The sequence below is a fragment of the Coturnix japonica genome, chromosome 25, assembly GCF_054131305.1.
Source record: "Coturnix japonica strain WE chromosome 25, WE-NBRP24, whole genome shotgun sequence".
In the NCBI taxonomy this organism is placed as follows: Eukaryota; Metazoa; Chordata; class Aves; order Galliformes; family Phasianidae; genus Coturnix; species Coturnix japonica.
This window is the reverse complement of record NC_140687.1, coordinates 3,514,066-3,528,849: the sequence shown is the minus strand read 5'-3', so window position 1 is coordinate 3,528,849 and position 14,784 is coordinate 3,514,066. Positions and strand designations below refer to the sequence as shown.

Genomic DNA, 14,784 nt, shown 5'->3' with positions numbered 1-14,784 from the left:
TTCAGATTTCCTTAATCTTTGTGGGAATCATATAATGTGCAACTCAGATCTACCTCTTCGTACCTCTTTTGTGGTGTAGGGAACCTGCTTTGGCAGGGGGACTGGACTCAGTGGTCTCTGGAGGTCCCTTCCAACCCCTACAATTCTGTGATTCTGTGAATATCATGGAGTTGTTTGGATGGGGAAAGACTACCCCTTTGAATGACCTTTTGTCAGGGCATGTCCTGGGATTCCTAGGATCCTCAAAATGCAGCACTGCTTCTGTCACTGAAAAATGGGGCCCTGTGTGGGACGGAGGGAGGGTCCATGAGTCCCTGGCCCACCTGACTGAGTATTTCCATGGTCTTAGCAAAGACATACTTACAACTTGAGAATGACAGTTAGCTGTGTTCATGGTGGCATGGCCACTTTTAATGGCCTTGAACTGTCTGAACATAACTGAAGAGGCTCAGGCTGATGCAAATCAGCTATTGAATGATAGTGTTGAAAAATTGGAAAGACAGGTGGCAGTTTTGATGGGAAAAAACCTAATTCAATCATTCTCCTATGGAAGATCAGTAACAACTGTCTGGAGGACCATGGGGGCCCTGTACAAGGGAATCTGTATAAAATGGACTCTGTAAATGAAGGCACTAAAAGGTCAGATTTTGAGGTTCCATTTGGACTAGATCTATTTGAGATCTGACTGATTGTAACCCAAAAATGAAAAAAAAAAAAAAAAAAATGCAGGATAGGCTGGTGGGAGTGCCCTGACCAGTGTCCACCCCCCAAACCCTGCTGCCCATAATACAGCAGCTGAACTGATGGATATAGTACAGTGGTTTAGACAGAAACCAAGAGAGCATGCCAGCATAGCTGCTCTGGTTATGGGACATGGAGGCAGAAAGTGCTATGGTGAATGGACTGGAAATTTCAAAACTGACATCCATTACTACTAACCCTGCCCTCAGGCAAAGACTTTATGCTCTTGTCTGGAGGGCTTATCGCAATAAAGATTGGCGGATTTGCTGCGTAGACCGGTCAGAACTCAGATCTGCGTTGTGCTTCCTGCGGCACCAAACGCCCAACAGTGGCAGTTCCGCTTATTGGCCAGCAGGTGGCAGCAGAGACCACGGAAAGAACGTCTGCGGGACAGACCCTGGGGATCCGTTCTTTTGATTATAGGGGAAGAACACAAAGATGGAAGAGGAGGGAAGGGGGAAAAAAAAAAGAAAAAAAAAAAAATCAAACTACAGCAAACAAATAAAAACTTCTCCAAACGTAGCAAACGTGAATGTCTGTCAATAAATTAATGAGTAATTAAATTGATATCCCTTTCCCGCCCCCCCCCCCCCCCCCCCAACTTCTGAGATGAAAAAAAAACACTTCTTTTAGAAGAAAACATAGTAGTAACAACTTCTGTACCTACATTCACCACTCTGAGATCCTGTCTGGGTCTCCCAAGGCTTGTAAATAACCACTGGGTCGGTTCTGATGTCGCGTGATTTGTTGTCAGTTCTCTCATGGTTCTCCGGTCAGTTCTCCGGTGCCAGGATCTGCCACAGGGCATTCTGACCACGGGCATCATGTTTCTACGCTGCCACCTGCATTTAACAGGCAATGGGACTGCCCAGCATGTGCAAGGCAGCACCTCTTTCACACCACCAGAATGTTTAAGGCTGTTGGGATTGTTGTTAGCGTCCCATTAACACTGAGGCTAGAGATACCCTTAGGATTGACATTACTATTAGCATTACTTTGATGGTGCCCTATCTGGGTCATTTCCAGGGGATGTCAGGAGTAAGGCACAGTGTCAGGAGAAAAAGAACAGACTCTGTTACTTTATAAACGTGATAATAGAGAGAGTTCATTGGAAAAAATACAACTCTTAAATAATCCAAAGCATGCTTCTGATTGGATGCAGGCATCATCTGGGCTCTGATTAATATTACTCTTAAGGTAAAGATTATTGTTACCATAATGATTTTTTTTTTGGATTATGATCAGGGTTAAGGTTCCTTTTGCTACAAACTTCTAGCATCATTTTTGTTGTTGCATTTGGAGTTAGGGACGATTTTAGAATCAGGGTAAGGGTTAGGATTAGAGTTACATTGCTGGTTAATGCTGTTATCTTTACAGCTCCTGTGAGGGTTGGGGTCTGGGTCAGGTGTTTAAAAATGAAATGAAAAAAGAATTAAAAAAATATATTGAAAGCTTCAGATTTCCTTAATCTTTGTGGGAATCATATAATGTGCAACTCAGATCTACCTCTTCGTGCAGTGACTGCCTGTAAATTTGCTGGAGCCTAATATAATATGGCCTTGTGCTTTCCACTAACTCACCTTCATTTCATTTTCATTACATTTGCTTGGTAGTCAGATTTTGGTGTGTGGATATTTTAAAACAATCTAACTGACATTAGCAAAAAATTAAAAATAAAATTAAAAAAAATGCACAACAGCATCGTATCAATTTTTATAGATAAGATAAAGAAGAGCAGTTTCCCTTAGTTTTCTGTGCCTCTTTACTTTCTTACCCTCTCCCCTTGTGTGAGAAACTCTCAAAGTCAAAGATTTCTAGTTAGGCAAAGATGGCAGCGATAGCAGCAGTGCTTATTCATTATTGCAATACTGCGCGCACATCCCCTATTGGCAAGGGAGAAACTGCACACCAGTCAGTGAAATCAATTCTGTTCTGTGCCCTAAACCCACTGCAGGTGATGCTCTCATGGCTCTCATTGGTTGAGCATCTCAGGCTCACAGACTCCTCGAGACTGTGGCTAGGATTCATTTCCATAGAAGGTCAATTACCAACCTCTTGTTTTTAGGTCTGCCTTGTACTTTTCTGCGGACAGAGAAGGGCAATGTTTCCAAAAGTCAGTACATTCATTCTGTCCTGTGCTGGGCTCTACCCACCCTGTATTTATCTTGTGCTTGTCTCAATTCTCCCCATGTCAGAATGCCCCCAGTCTAAACTTAATTCTGTTCAGCAACTTTCTTGGTGGAAAAACTACTTATACAGCTGTTTTACAAGAGGGTTATACATTCAGTTAGGGCCTACACTATGTACTGAAAATACTGGAAACTTCCACTGCAAAAACACAATCTACCTCTCCCATCTGTGCAGCCTTGCAGACCCAGAGCATGCCAGGTTAATTCTGCTTTCATAGCATTTGCATGCTGTAGGGTGAGCACAAGGTTCTGCTGCTTGATTCTTCTGCAAGAGCTGCCTACCGGCAAATGGTTGCAGGGATGGAGGATGTGACAGAAAGCATTTGTCTCCACAAGAGCAGAGTTACATTCAGTGCAGAGTGTGAGAGTCAGGTTGGTGTGGAAAAGCACTGACACGCTGGGGATGATGCAGTGCTCACATGTCTAACACTCACAGACATTACTGTCAGAAGGATGGTGCTGTGTTGTGCTTCTACCTTTGGCAGCCCCTGGAGAAATGCTATGGCACACAGAACACCTTTGTATTGCACTGACTGCTGCCATGCAGCATGGATTTAACACACCAAATCCAGAGGAGCATGACTGCATCTAACTGCCCTGAGAAAAACTACTGTAGCTGAAGAGATGAGGAGGCAGCTGCTCATCTGCAGAACAAGCAGTACTGCCAGACATTGGGCCAGGTGAGCACCTCCTGCTGCAGCGTGATGATGACAGGGCTGGAGATGATCTGCAAAGCCAGCTTAAAAGTGGGAGACGTGAGTCAACATGGCAGGAGGACAGAGGTGTTAGGGAGCAGCCAAGGCATCAAAGAGTATCAGAAGGCTTTGAAAAGTATCACAAAGTGACAGCCAGGAAGACTGGGATATATCATGAGCAGCAACCTGGATGCTAGAGATTATTTGCTCCCATACAAAATGGTAGAGATCTTGCTGCAGACATCCCAAAGCCAGGCAAAATGGGAACCCAGAGCTCTGCCTGCACGAACCCCACAGCCATAGCATTGCAAGCTGAGCTGCCTTGCTGTTTGTTGCATTCATCCCAATCCCTGTGATTGAAGACTCAGAATGCAGTCGAGGCGATGACTGAGCATGAGAGTGACTTTATTCAATAAAAGACAGGAGGGCTTGAGAGGTCAAGGGTGAAGATGGGACTCCTCTTGTCAAGTTGAGAGTGGCTCAGAGCTGGTGCTGCTGCCTGGTGCCTGGGACTGGCAGCCTGACTCTAAGTCCCCATCTAAGATGCTCAGCTTCACCTCACTGATGCTGCCCTGCTCCTGCATGGTGGTGCTGCTGCTGGGACACTCGGGCTGTGCTTGGGATGGGCAGCACTGCAAAGGCGCTGGGTCACAATCCAGGCAGGTGACTGCTGTGTCTGGCAGGCTCAGGTCAGGAGCTTCAGCAGAGCCAGGAGATATGAGAGCATGAACGTGGATGAGCCCCTTGTGTCCATCACTGTTACCATGTGGAAGGCTGTCATCCGAATTGCAGCGATTCATGCTTAATAAGAACTCTCCATTGATGGAAAGACACTGCTTGGTTTGGATCTTTGGGGTTGACAAGGGCTCGAATCACCTAGGAAGGCATAGAAACACAAGGGTTAGTTTCAGACATTTGCAAGTTGAATCATGAAAGGTTGTTGATACTTGGTAATAGAGTGGCGGCAGGAAGAAGCAAGTAGGCTTGAAGCAGCATAGCCACTGTCTTGAAAGTGATCCTCATTCAGGTCCAGCTCGTGTGTTGTTTCACTGTAATCTGCTTCTTTGGGTCTACCTAGTGGGCAGCAACACTCGAGCTGTTACTGATATCATTGAAAAGAACTGGAGACAATTGTTCTATTCCTAAGAGCTTCAAGGTGCCTAGAAGCACAAATAGAAACCAGCAGTATTTCATCACTTCACCAAAAGGAAGGTCAAACACCTGAGCTGTGAAGAGCAGTTACAGAACCTATGCATAAGATCACACCAGACATACTTTGTTCTAACAACAGTTATGGCACATAGTCCATTTCCTTCAATATTCCCAAAATGAAATGATGTGGAGCATTACAGGGAAAGAAACACTGCACACAGACACTATGACCCTGATTAGACTCAAGCAGCAGACTTAAAACAAGTCAGAGTTTTTGATTCCAGGATATTTCAGGACCTATCGTGTGAAATTCAGTTACACAACAGTGCCTAGGTGCCTGCGTTTCAAGCAACTTTCAGATCACAGCCATGTAAAATAAAAACAAATTCAGTGCAGAAATAGCAAGCCTGTACCTTAATACTCATGAGATTATCCATTTTTTACTGCATTCTGACTAAGTTCTAAAACTTGCTCATCCCAGTTCACTTCAACAAGTTCCACCAGTTCAAGCAATGCAGTTCTGAGATCCGGTGTATGTTAGGCAGATAGAATTGAACAGTGCAGAAATAATCTCTGACAGCTTTAAGAGCTCTGTTCTGCTTACAAACTCTCAGTCCAAAACTATTCTCAGTTTTAAGGAAATGAACACCTGAAGCAGTTGGATCATCTGCCATTTGCCGCATTCTGCTTCTTGGCATCATGATTAGCACAAAGGGTTTTCTGCTGTCCTGCAGAGATGGACAAAGTCCTGCTTACAAATGGACCAGGTTTCAGTGTACAGCAGAGTTTGTACCAGACTAACAAGCCACGTCATTCAATTCATGTGCTCAGGTTGTTATGCACTCCGAAAGGAAACAGAACTAACTGTTGGATTCTGAAGGCAATCTGTGGGGTCCTACATTACCTCCTGATTCTGGAAGAGGAAATTCTAATAGCAAATGCAGAACTTTGATCTTTGTAGACATGAGAAGAGCTGGCATTTAGGAACATTCATTTCAGGGAAATCAAATGATGTGTCTATATTTTTACTACAGATAGTATAGGGAGCAGCCAGTTGAAGAACCAGATACAAAAAAATCCAGCCCATTGGCAGGAAAATACTTCTCCTTAAATTCTGTATGCTATCATGGTACAGAATTAGGCTACAGTGCCACATAGGCCAACCAAGCGTAGAACCAAATCCACAAAATACTGGTAGACAAAGCAGCAAAAACAGGGACAATATTCAGCAGACTGTGCTGTGGCCTTTCTACCCACAGCTCAGCATGTTCTGCCATCCGAAAAGCAAGGCCTCTTGTCAAGCTCAGCTATTTCCCTTCTCAGTGTATTCTAGCACCACTGATACCCACTGGTATCCTCCTGTAGAGTGCCATCATATTGTCATCATCCAAAGGGAAAACCCACACAGCAGAGCATACAGCAGTGCACCCATGCTCCAAATATCCGCCTGAAAAACAAAAAGACAAGCTTACAAACCTGAAGCACCTCAAATGGCTTCCTGACAGACTGGATTGTCTGCCCTTGCCAAAGCCCACATATAGCCCATGAAAAGCTGGCTCTTTCCCTCAGGAAATAAAACCTTATCGTCCCAGAGAAAGCATATAACCCTCATTCAATTGCCCTTTCACTCAGCTTAGAGCACTACTAAAACCAGCATCTTCACCTTAGCTCATCACACTGCTGCAGTTCCTTTTACAAGGATTTCACTGGCAAAAATGAAATCAAAGCCGTCACAAGGGATTTAGCACAGTTACGTGTTACTGGCTACGAGAGCTGTCAGCACAGTCACCTGTCTGGCTTTGCTGCTGTTCGGTTCTCTTTATGTAGAGGCACAACAAGGTTCAGACACAGTGCAGTTCTCACTTTGACTGTAAAGAAAAAGGAGGCTTGAAAAGCAGCGTGTGGAAAACAAAGAAACAAGAATTAGAACAACAGTGGGGCCATGGCACTTGTAGGAATTGCTCCGCCTTTAACAGCGATTCAAGAAGTACGAGGGCATCCCAAACCAGACCAGTTTGGACAGATTAACAACTGCAAGTAGTGGGTTCCAAAATTCCAGACATGAAATCAAAGCTGGAAAAACTCTTCACATTTTCATCTCTCAATTTTTAGTTCATTGTGCATTACAACGGAAACAATTCTTCACATACAACTTGGAAGCTAAAGACAAGTCTGACAAAACAGACTGCACAAAAATGATGGATAATTAACAGAGCAAATTGCTCTTTCAAACACTTAGTAATAGAAAGAGATCTCTGAAGTTGCTGTTCTGTAGAGCCCCAAAGCAGTCGCTTGAGGCAGTTCAGGATTAGCCTGAGACAAACCAGCCAGCTGTGTGAACTGAGACCAATTGCACTTTTCTAGTCTGTGGCCACTGACAGCTTCTGAGAGCTACCAAGCGATGCAACCTAGCAGAATTCAGAAGGGAAACCAAGAGAGCCTACCTGAGCTCCACTGCCTTTAAATGCTCTGTGGAGAGGGAAGGGAAAGAGGGGAAAACAAACACCGCTCTACATCCCTCTGAGCCAATAGACACTTTGCCCTGGATTAGCTCTGGTGCTGCATAAGCTGGGCTTCCACAGCATGTGTTCAGGCGGTAATCAAGGCCTGCCTGGAATAACACAAAAAATAGAGAGAGAAACGTTTGCTTTAACAGAGTTTATGTCTTCTGGTCATAACACTTGAGAAGCCTCAGAGGCTTCTTCTCCTGTGCATATTTTCATTCATCTTAGAGTTTGCTTTCATTCAATGTGACCTCTCTAGGCAAATATTGTCTAAGACCATGAGCATCACATAAATGTGCAGATCTCAAGCTGCTCACTTATCTAGTACCCTTCGCATGATGCTTTATTTTCCTCAGCTGATCATCTAGATTGTGTCTGTTGATTGTGCAACAACAGCCTGTTGATCTCGATTACCTGTGAGAGGCTCTAACTTTGGCCAGGAAAAATCATTTGAGGATAAGTAATTATCTGGGACTCAGTAAGTCTTCCCATGCTTTCATAACAGCAGAGATACACACACACACAAACTCGTGGAACCCCACTGCTTTGCACAATCCTGTGCACACTCACGTGTGTCATGCACTGATTTCCCAGCCAGTCCTCATAGGGTCTCTTACTTAGGACGGGAGTGTAGGGGAGCAGCCAGAAGCTGTTTGCATTCCCTGCTGTCTGCTGGGCAGCTTTGCTGGAGATGCTTGGGTTGCTTTGTTTTTCCTTGGGAGGTGGGAAGGAGCTTTGGGTTGGAGGCACATCCCGTGCCAGAGCATCCCAATGGCACGTGTGGGGCACTGATCTGCAGCAGATGAAGGGGAGGAGGTCCCAGCACAGCTCTGCACCATGCTCTGCCACACTGGGCAGCTTGTTCCTGGCTCAGCAGCGTCATCAGACAAGAAGCAGGGAAGGAAATCAAGGATGGGGGGTACCATCAAACGCAGTTAGTGCATGCCTGTGCAAGACAAACAGACCCAGAGCTTGCAGGTTGTTCCTGCTTTTGTAGCATTTGTGTGCTGTAGCTGAGCAAAAGGTTCTGCTGCTTGAATCTTCTTCTGCAAGAGCCACCTACCGGTAAATGTCTGCGGGGATGTAGTCGGTGTGCACATCTGAAGCCATTTGAGAACCTAGTCGTTCTTGCTGCAGGACCCCTGTCTTCTGTTAAAAGCTGAACGGTCCCCAGAGCACCTGTTTCCATCAGCTACCACCATCCAAAGCAGCCAGCCTTCTTACAGTCACCTGGCCCAAACATCCCTTTTGCTCTACACTTGATTCCTGCAAGAGATGGGAGCTCGGCACGCACACCATCCTTCCAACACCCCATCCCTGCAGCAAGGGATCACAGCGCTGGCACAGCTGAAACAAAAAGGGTGTGCGAGTTTCCTGTTAGCACTCAGTGTGAACCAATCTACCACTGAGCAACACCGTGAGTCCCCACTCACCTCAGCACAGGTCAACCTGTAACCCCAACCTTCCCCTATCCATGTGCACACGCACACCCATTCACCACCCTGCCTGCTTTGCACACCCCCATGCACACTCTGCATCGTGTGCCCTCCTTTGCATTCACAGACGTGTGCAAACCATCCCTGGGAACACCTACGTGCCTACACCTTCCACAAACACCCCTTTGTGTGCACCAGTGTGCAACCCAACTCCTCAGCACACGCACGCGTTTGTGCCACCCTGTCCATGCACTCACCACGTGCCCTCCAGCAACCAAGGATTGCAGAGATGCTCCAGACTGTGCCAGAGATGGAATCTCAGAGTGCTGGGACATTATTGATCACTAAGGAAAACACTTGGAAGCATATTCAATCTGCAGAAGCTGTAATTACTGGGCACAGTTAGCTTTCCTATGGCTCAGCTGGAGGAGGCGGGTGCTCTCATACATCTGAGACACTCGCACAATGTTGGGATCATTCTGATGGAAACTATGTCTTCAGATATCATGGTTAAAACCATCCAAGATGATCATGCAGAGCCTTAGCTCTTGAGCAGCACTTCCTCCCCACCCTTCACTACTCCAAGCAGCTCCAACAAACTTCTCAGAAGAAATCCAGGCCAGCACAGACCTGGCAGACCAGAACCAAGTGCAGCTTGTGGGACGGCAGTGCCCACTCCTTGCTTCCACCCTGCTCCAGCAGGTTAAGGAGTCTGAGCCTCACTGGCCTTTGACAACTCAAGACTTTCAGCACCTCATGCCAACATTTCTCACTAAGATACACCTAAGGCATTGAATTCTCTTCTCACTACCTCCTCCCAGTCCTCCCCTAGGAACAGAAACAATTCAGATTCTACAGCAAACTACAGCATCTGCACTGCAAGAGCACACTGAACCACCTGCAACAATGAAACATGGTTTTGGAGAGTGGGTATGAAAACACACCTTTAGACAGCTGTCTCCCTGTAGCCAAAAGGAAACCAAGAAGGAAAAGTCCAGCCTGAAACATGCCCATGCTACTAGCCCAGGTTTCTCACAGTGAATGCAGAATCCATCCTGTTCTTGAGGTAACAAACGACCAGTGAGTCTCCCGTTGCTCCACCCCTTCTCCTTCAAAGCCTGAAAAAGAAAGAATAAACAAGCAGAAGAAACCCAGACGTACCTTTCCACACACAGAGCAGAAAGTGGAACAGCAGTTGTCTCCTTCCTGAGACATGGTGGGGAGCATCCCAGAGGAAGCCCAAGTTCTTTGCTTCTCTCCACAGGGACTTCAAGCACTCTTGGCAAGAGCTGCTTTGGTTCTTTCTTCAATTGCTTCCATCACCAGAATCTCCTTTGGAAAAGGAACCCGAATGAAAGAATCAGCAAATGAAAAAGAATGAGCAATAGCCACTTTACCAGCTTTCTTCTGACACTCAATTTAGACTCTTGACTCGGGCAAGGTCTTAAAATCAACTGGTTACAAGAACTGTCCCAAAATATATCCAGCTTCTGTACAGCTGCCATTCTTTCTGACAGCGAGTGTAATCACAGAATCATAGAATGGCCCGGGTTGGAAGGGACCTCAAGGATCATGAAGATCAATCACCTCCCTGTCCCTGCTGGCCATCCCCTCTTCTGATGGAGCCCAGGGGACCATTTGCTCTCTGAGCTGCAAGAGCACGCTGATGGCTCACGTTCTGTTTTTCATCCACCAGGACCCCCAGGTCCTTCTCTGCGGGGCTTCTCTTAAGGACTGCTCCTCCCAGTCTGTAGAAATGCCTGGGATTCCTCCAGCCCAAGTGCAAAACCTTGCACTTTGCTGTGTTCAACCTCATTAGATTCACGTAGGCCAACCTCTCGGTTGAGCTCCCTCTGAATGGCATCCCTTCCTTCCACTGCGTCAGCCGCACCACTCAGCAAACAGCAGAGGGTGCACTCCATTGCATCATTGGTGTCTCTGATAACCATGTAAAAAAGCACTGGTCCCAAGACAGACTCCTGGATGACACCACTTGTTATCGGCCTCCACCTGGACATAGAACCATGAATCACCACCCTCTGTCTGTGGCCTTTCAACCAATCCCTTATCCACCAGGTGGTCCACCTTTCAAATCCACATCCCTTCAGTTTAGAGATAAGGATGTGGTGGAGGGCAATGTCAAAGATCTTGCTCAAGTCCAGGTCAATGACATCTGTTACCTTCCTTTTGTCCACAAATGCCGTCACTCCATCATAGAAGGCCACCAGACTGGTTAGGCATGGCCTTCCCCTGCTAAAGCCACGCTGCCTGTCTTGGATCACATGCTCATTTCTTATGTGATCAAGCATGTCTTTGAGGCAGATCTGTTCTTCACCATCTACATCAGTTACACATTTGAATCAAATAATTGGTGTTCCTGTCACCAAGAAAACCTCTTTGTCTTCTACTCCTGCTGCACTTCTGTGCTTTCATCAGAAGCAAAGGAAGAGACCACCTCCTAGATCCAAATTTTAAGAAACCAACACCCAATAGGTGTCATCTGAAGTAAAATAGCAGAGAAATTAAGATGACTCTTCTGCATCCAGCTTGGATCACTCCCTCACTCAGGCACACCACCATCAGATCAAGGAGATGCTGCCTTCAGCTTAGAGACTGTATGGGAAATCACAGCTTGAACCTCTGATTAATCAGCTGAGGCAAGTATTGGGTCAGCTGCGGGAGCACAGGTGAGAGTAATCTAGCTGTGCTCCCAGAAGGGGTGGACCTCGACTCAACCTCCTCTGAGACCTCATTTAAAGGCTGACCACCACTGAGACAGCATGTCTTAGAGATTGCTCCCTAGTTGAGGCTGCCTCAGCTTTCTAGTCAAGGTATCGATATTGGTGAGTTTCCCTTTGCTAATAACCTTAGGCTATTTACCACCATCTTGGTTAATATCTTTTTATTAACCACCCTTACAGAGACCATAAGGGTTTGGGCTTCCAAACTCTCAGCAAGCATTTGGATCAGCCAGCTTCCTGCTGAGGAGCCCCCTGCATCACTGCTGCCTATTCTGGTACCGGACCCGCAGATGCTTCAGAGCTCATTAGCATGGACTTCCTTCCTCCCCTCAGCAGCTGCTCCTGCACTCACCTTCATTCCTACTCAGATACCGGCCGCTTCCAGCACCAGCTGACCTGCAAGACACAGAAAGGAAAGGTGGGAGTCATGCAAACGCACAAGCCCAAGGCTGTGTCACCACCACACATGGCAGCCTCGGGAAGTCAGCTGAAACTACAGCCTTTGTCAGAATGGAAACAGGCACCGTCAATTAAGTGTGACCTCTGAACTCATTGCCACCATCAGAAATAGGCACTGAAATCGCTCACTTCACTGCAGCTGGTTAACTCCAAATTCTTTTGCTTTTGGGAAAATGCGGACACGGAATTGAAGGACACCAGAAAAACGACATCTACTTCATTGTAGGTGGTTAAGCTTGGAAGCAGGACTTGAGCAAGAAATGCTTCTCAGCTCCTTGAAAGGCACTAATCCTGACCTCTGCCACAGGTGGCTGAGTGACACAAAAGTTGAGCTGCCCATTCAGAAGCACATGGAGCAGGCCATGGAGCGGTTACATACCAACACATGAACAGGCACTTTCCCATTGGAAGGGAAATCCCTTCTCCCTGCCATGCCATGCCCACACTGCTCCTCAGGGCTGCACTGACAGCACAGACAGAATTGAAACATCTTTTGTCATCATTGTGGTTTTTCACAGACCCAGACAATGAGATACTGGGTTGCTGTGTGGGTTCCCAGGCGGCACTGCCATTTCCAAGCCATTGCTTCCTAGGGGCACAGAAAGGAAAACGCCTGAACAAAATTTCACCCAGAGATTGCTATTTTACCATTCTTCCATGCAAAACAGGAGGACAGTACAGCGGATTTGTGCAGCTGCATCAACACCCTGGGTGCTAAAGGAATGCAAAGACAGAAATATCAAAACTACAAGGAGGGAAGCTATGTTTAGTAATATCTTTTCTCATTTACAACAGGCAGTTGGCACTACTAAAGGAAAATCCCAGGCCTCAGGTTCTGACAGTGCGACAATCTGGCACGGACTCAGATGTGAGTGATCCAAATGGTTTATTCCAGGTTCTAATACCACTTCTGTGAATTCACACGTTTTCTCTCTTAACTTTCCCACAGCCTTCACATGTCCACAGAACATCCCACAAACTCTCCTTTACGGCGCACGTAGGCACTCATCCCACCAGAGCCATCAGTCATTCCTAGCCATGTGCTTCTCCTCCAGTCACGGACAGTATCACACGGCCATAATGCATCTTAAATGACTTAGTTTTTCTGTTCTTTCTGGAGGTGTCCTTGGTTCCTAGCCTTACCTTCTCATGCCGTTCATCTTCCTCTGCAGCTCCTGCTCTGAAGAGTCTTCTTATGTTCCCACATGACAGGAAGAAAATGAAGACACAACCCCTGCCACCAAGGTCAGCTCTGCAGCACACGTTACCTGAGGAGCACTTGGCTACTCATGCAAACTGCACAGTGCCAGGAAGATTGTTACATGTTGCACTTCTTCTTCTCCTGGCTCAGAAATTAAATTTTCTACCTAGAAAATGGAAAACAAACAAACAAGCAAACAAAAAACAACAACAACAAAAAACACCTCACCTGACATAAAGGAGACATGATTGTTACTATGGAATTCCGGAGGGCAAGGTATTTGCCCTCTCTATGAAGAAGCTGACTGCAAAGGACTAAGAACAGCCACGATCACGTTGAGAACTTGCGGGTAAAATTCGGGACTGAACCAATAATGGGCTTCTGGAGGTGAGGGTCTGCTCCAGGCCGCCTGGTCAAGGGAGCCTGTTGATGGGCCCTGCTTACTGCAGCTACCAGAAGCACCGCGCTCACTGACTCTCAACTTGATGGGGGATTCCAGTCAGGCTGGGAAATCAGCATGGCTGGCTGCAAGCTGTCTGAGAGACTGCTGGACTGCACTGGGAATAACTTTGTGGGCCAAGCATTAAGCACACCAAGCAGAAGGGAAGGTATTGGACAGACCGACCAGAGGTCAAGCGTTGCTGGACCTGCTGCTCACCAACGCTGAGGAGATCATCAAAGGCGTCAAGGTTGGAGGCTGCCTGGGCTCCAGCGATCATGCCCTGGTTGAGTTTGTGATCTCGAGCGATGTGGGCCTGGCAAAGAGCAGGACCAGGATGCTCAACTTTAGAAGAGCAGACTTCAAGCTACTCAATGGAATGCTGGCCAAGATCCCCTGGCGCGCTGCCCTCAAAGATAAGGACGTTGAGGAGAGCTGGCTACTGTTCAAGGATGCCCTCCTGGCAGCACAAGAGGTCTCCATTCCCCTGATTAAGAAAGTGGGCAGGAGAGGTAGAAAACCGGCATGGCTCAGCAAGGACCTGCTAAGAGAACTGAGGGTGAAGAAAGGGGTGTACAAGCTCTGGAAACAAGGCTGTGTCACCCGGGAAGAATACAGGGATGCCGTCCGAACTTGCAGATGTGGGATCAGGAAAGCCAAGGCTCAGGCAGAACTGAACTTGGCGAGGGATGTGAAAAACAACAAGAAAACCTTCTACAGGTACATTGGCCAGAAGAGACAGGCCAAAATGGGCGTGCCTACTCTGGTAAATTTAAAAGGAGAAATGGCTTCAACAGATGAAGAGAAAGCTGAGGTGCTGAATGAGTTCTTCACCTCGGTCTTCACTGGTGGCCAGGATTCTAGTCTTTTTCACGTCCCTAAGTCTTGCACCCCCACACCTCCATGTGGGGACCAAGGAGGTAAATCCCTCCCCACTGTAAGGGTAGAGCAAGTCCGAGAGTGCCTCCTTAGACTGAATGAGTATAAGTCTATGGGGCCAGATGGCGTGCATCCCAGGGTCCTGAAGGAGCTGGCTGAGGTGGTTGCTGAGCCGCTCTTCATCATATTTGAGAAGTCGTGGCTGTCAGGTGAGGTCCCGGATGATTGGAGGAAGGGTCACGTCACTCCCATTTACAAGAAGGGGAGCAGGGACGACCCGGGTAACTACAGGCCGGTGAGTCTCACCTCTGTGCCTGGGAAGATTATGGAACAGATCCTCCTGGACAA

The 14,784-nt window shown here is 47.0% G+C and overlaps 1 long non-coding RNA gene across 1 annotated transcript; it reads right to left on the bottom strand.

Annotated features, from left to right (window-relative positions):
- Positions 1-4,244: 4,244 nt before the first annotated feature.
- On the bottom strand, positions 4,245-11,938 carry LOC146756837 (uncharacterized). The gene is made up of 3 exons (XR_014937159.1): positions 11,811-11,938; positions 9,879-10,049; positions 4,245-4,501 (listed from the first exon to the last, which is right to left on the bottom strand). It is a non-coding gene; the product is annotated as an uncharacterized LOC146756837 (long non-coding RNA).
- Positions 11,939-14,784: the final 2,846 nt, after the last annotated feature.